At 43.4% G+C, this 4,551-nt stretch overlaps 2 protein-coding genes across 4 annotated transcripts in view; one reads left to right on the plus strand and one right to left on the minus strand.

Annotated features, from left to right (window-relative positions):
- CTPS2 (CTP synthase 2) overlaps positions 1-4,551 on the minus strand; it is a 129,787-nt gene that overhangs the window by 63,066 nt on the left and 62,170 nt on the right. The window lies entirely within an intron of this gene.
- The window catches only part of S100G (S100 calcium binding protein G), a 5,647-nt gene continuing 4,775 nt past the window's right edge, over positions 3,680-4,551 (plus strand). The window contains exon 1 of one of the 2 annotated variants that reach the window (XM_006157957.3): positions 3,680-3,786. The gene's annotated coding sequence lies outside the window, so the exon portion shown is untranslated. The remainder of the gene's footprint in view (positions 3,787-4,551) is intronic. The other variant, XM_006157956.3, reaches the window with a different exon arrangement.

Raw genomic sequence — 4,551 nt, forward strand, 5'->3', positions numbered from 1 at the left:
AGAGAAAGCAAACTGCCAGGTCCGGGACTCAAACCGTGGTCGGCCATGTGGGAATCCAGTGCCTTTAACCACCATACCACCTGTCAGTCCCAACATGCTATTTCAACAACTGGGGAGATTTGAATATGGCCTGTGACAATGGCATTGTGATTATGTAGGAGAATGTCTCTGTCCTTAGGAGACAAATGCTAAGATATTTAAGGGGAAAGAAAGTGGATGTCCACAATGATGAGGAGGGGTCCCAATAGGAAGAGAAAGCAAATGTGGAAATGGTGCAACTGGTTGAAAGGTGCTCATTGTAAACTCCTTGCCACTTTCCTGAAGATTGGAAATGTTTGTTAAAAGATGCTGGATGGTAGAGACTGAATGATTGGACAGCATGAAAGCATTGAAAATAGTTACGGACATTGGAGACAGTGTGGAAGGAGGATGGGAGAGGGAAGAGTATAGGGAAGGAAATTAGGGAGAAAAAAACAGAAAGGCAAGAAGACATTTGTGGGACACGGTAATGTTTATTACCTATTGATGATATTGTGTATAGTATTCTCAACTGGAGTGGTCTGAGGTATATTTCGTGTTGTGTAAATTCTCTTTACAAGCCAAATGATGTATAGTCGTAATATAAATATAATATAAAATGATGTATATTTCATAATAATGAAATTAAATTTAAAAGATGTTAGAAAAGATAAGTCATGTTATAATCATTCTTAACAGCTTACTTCCAGGGCCGGCAGGTGGCATGGTGGTTAAAGGCGCAGGACTCCTACATGGTTGACCACGGTTCAAGTCCTGGACATGGTGGCTTGCTTTCTCACTTTCCCTCTCTGCTCTCTGTCTGATCAAACTGGAAAAAAAAATAAAGTTAAATAATTCTTTGAAAAAAATTTTTAATAAAAATAGCCTACTTTCTCCTTAAAAACCTACATGTAAAAACACAGAAAAATTTCTAAAATCTTTTTTTAAGTTTTATTCTATAATTTCACTTATTTCTTTATTAGAAGCTTTTTTTTCCCTTTTGCCATAAGGCATCTGCACTTGCCAGAGAGAGATAGAGAGAAGGAAAGTGAAAAATCACCCTCATAGGGGATGGCCACACTGTATGCCCTTCTCCTCCATTCTCCTCCTGGGATTTGGGGTGCACACACACGCGCTGCCCAGCATGATTTTCAAGCTGCCTGGTCCAGGACTCGAACCATGGTCAGCCATGTGGGAATCCAGTGCCATAACCACCACATCACCTGCTTGCCCCTAAAAATATCATTTTTAATAGTTTATTTACTTTATTCATGAGAGAGAGCATGTGTGCACATGTTTAAAATAAATGGAAGGCATCCTTAACAGGGTTTCCTCTTGTTGTGATTCCCTCCACCATCATCACAGCCTTCTAGCTTGTCAGGATCTTGGGCATACAAGTGTGCAACCCCACATGTTTTCAGGCTGACTTGAGATCCAAACCCACGGTCCGTCCTGCAGCTCCTAGCAGTGCAGTTCAATATATCACCACCTTCACTACTGAGACGAGGCCTCTAAACTCCGAATTAAAAAGCATTGCTGGGTACCAGCAGTTAGTGTAATGACTATGTCACTGAACTCCCATGTAGTCGACCGCGGTTCGCGTCCTGGACCCAGTGGCTTAAACTCACACCGGGCACATGTGCATCCATGCCCAAGATCCCGAGAGGAGAATGGAGGAGAAGGGAGTGCAGCGTGGCCATCCCCCCTGGGGGGTGATTTCTCGCTTTCTGTCTCTCTGTCTCTCTCTGTCTTTCTGGCAAGGGCACGTGCCATATAGCAAAAACCTCTCAAAAAAAAGAAAAAAGAAAAAAAGCATTGCTGGGCCAGCCAGTGGCATGGTGACTAAGGCAACTGAATTCCACATGGCTGACTGCACTGTTCCAGTCCCAAACACTGTGACTTGAAAAATATACCTGGTGTAAGCTTTCTGTCTCTCTGTCTCTCTCTGTCTTTCTGGCAAGGGCACGTGCCATATAGCAAAAACCTCTCAAAAAAAAGAAAAAAGAAAAAAAGCATTGCTGGGCCAGCCAGTGGCATGGTGACTAAGGCAACTGAATTCCACATGGCTGACTGCACTGTTCCAGTCCCAAACACTGTGACTTGAAAAATATACCTGGTGTAAGTGCATGTGTGCCCAAAATTGTGAAAGGAGAAATGGAGAAGGGATTGCAGAATGGCCATCCCCCCAGGGGGTGCTTTCTCACTCCCCCTCTCACCTTGCACTCTCTACCCACAACAAGCACCCACACCCTCTGTCAAAATTTTAAAAATGTAAAAATCCAGTGCCAAAATCAGAACATTTTTGTGTAAAATCTTACAACTAACAACAAAATGCCTGCCTTTATCCAATGAGTTAATACATAATCTGTACTGGTGCATACTAAAGTCAAATCATTTATAATAAAAACAAGAACAAGGACCAGCAGATGGCATAATGGTTACGTCACTGCATGGGACGCTCAGTCGACCACGGTTGGAGTCCCAGACTCAGCAGCTTAAAACTCACGCCGAGTGTGTGTGCGTACACGCCCAAAATCCTGAAAGGAGCATGGAGACGGGATTGTGGTGTAGTCATCCCTCCAGAGGATGATTTCTCTCTCTCTGTCTCTACGGTGAGTGCACACATCCTATAGCAAAAACCTCTCTTTAAAAAAAAAAGAGCAACATAGAGCAGACAGTGAAAACACATGGAACCATAAACCCCCAGGTGGGGAGCTTTTGAGGAACTCTAGAAGATTTCAAATACAAATAAGGTCTGAGAATTTCAGAGCGGAAAAGCATCAGGGAGAAATCACCTCAATTTGTCGGTGATATAATGCAGGGTCAGAAAAAGGTCGACAAGTGTGCAAGCATTTACAAGCCGCTAAGTGCTTTCAAAGTCGATCTGAAAGCCCTGCCTGTGAGTTACAGTCCACATTTAATCAATGTCCCCCGCCCCCCCAAATGTCCTAACTATATCTTGGAACTCTTTCCAGTGAAATCGATTAGTCTCCAATTTAAATCACAAGAGTTCCCCAAAATGTGAGGTATTTGCAATCCAACAGAAGTGAGTCCAGTGTATTTTCCACAAGTTTCTAGCATAAAATGCTTATCACATTAGATTAGGTGAGGAAACAGGTTGAGGAAGAAGAAGAGATGAGGGTCACAATTACCAAAACAGCTGAGATCTCATCATGTTCCTCAGGAATCTTACTTGGACAAATAAAACCACAAATTGTTGTGTATCTTCTCACTCCCTCAGTCTGCTCCATTCATTCACGCAGACAGCTATTTAAGCACCTAGAATGTACAGCAGAAGGACGTCAATGCCCATATTGTAATTTTTTAAACTGTGTAATATTGTCCTTCTGCAATAGTGCCTTTTTCCTGAACATAGTTGTTTTCTCAAGCCTAAATATGCAACTGAATGGAAAATAGCCCTTCCTCTTTAGTTTTCAGAAATGTGACCTGTGAGCAAATATCATAACTCCACGTTGGAAGGGAAATAGAATCGAAGCAGGGAAAAATCCAAGCTTACTCTCAAGGACTCTGAACCCCCAAGCAAGTGTTGAGGGAGCTCTTGATTGGATCTTGCCCTTAATTATGAGGTTCATGCAAGTCTTAAGCTTGGGTTTCAAAAACCATTAATAATTACCCTTAAATGGCAAACAAAAGGAAAATTTCATCATCGGGCGGTGTGTCTGCAAAGACTATAAAAGGCGTGTGATCCTGCCCAGCTCCTCAGGCTCCTATTGGATTCTTCTAGCTGCCTCTCTGCTGGGCGCCCAGGTCAGTGTGTTTTCCATACAGCCTAGAGCTCCTTCTATTTGCATTCACTCTGCTTCCTTTCAGAATGGTGTGAAAGCTAGGGGTCCGAGAGAACTGGGGTTTGTGTAGCCTAAAGATACTACCTGTAACTGGGACCAGCAGTTAGCTTAATGGCTATGTCACTGGACTCCTATGTAGTTGACCGCAGTTCGAGTCCTGGACCCGGTGGCTTAAAACTCACACCGGGCACGTATGCATGCATGCCCAAGATCCTGAGAGGAGAATGGAGGAGAAGGGATTGAGGTGTGACCATCCCCCCTGGGGGGCGATTTATCGGCTTTCTGTCTCTCTCTGTCTTTAGCAAAAACTCTATAGCAAAAAACTCTCAAAAAAAAGAAAAAAAGAAGATACTACCTGTAACTTAAAAGCTAGACGCTATGATCAATGACTAAGAAAAATATTTGGCTGCAGGCTGGCCAAGAGTGGGGCTGGATTATGGCATGAGGACACTATTGGGGTTGCCCCTCTCTCGCATGGAAGAAATAAATTAATTTTTAAAAATGTTGGAGACCCGTCAGTAATATAGTGGTAAGGGTGGCTGGATTTTGCATGACCGACTGCATGGTTTGCGGTTCAAATCCCAGACCCAGTGGCTTGAAAAACCAGCCAGGCACATGTGTTCGTCGTGCACATGCATCCAAATACTGAAAGGAGACTGGAGAAGGGATTGCAGGAGACCATCCTCCCCCAGGGGGTGCTTTCTCACTTTCTCTGTTTCTCTCTGCT

This window comes from Tupaia chinensis, unplaced genomic scaffold (assembly GCF_000334495.1).
Source record: "Tupaia chinensis unplaced genomic scaffold, TupChi_1.0 Scaffold000567_1, whole genome shotgun sequence".
Lineage (NCBI taxonomy): Eukaryota > Metazoa > Chordata > Mammalia > Scandentia > Tupaiidae > Tupaia > Tupaia belangeri.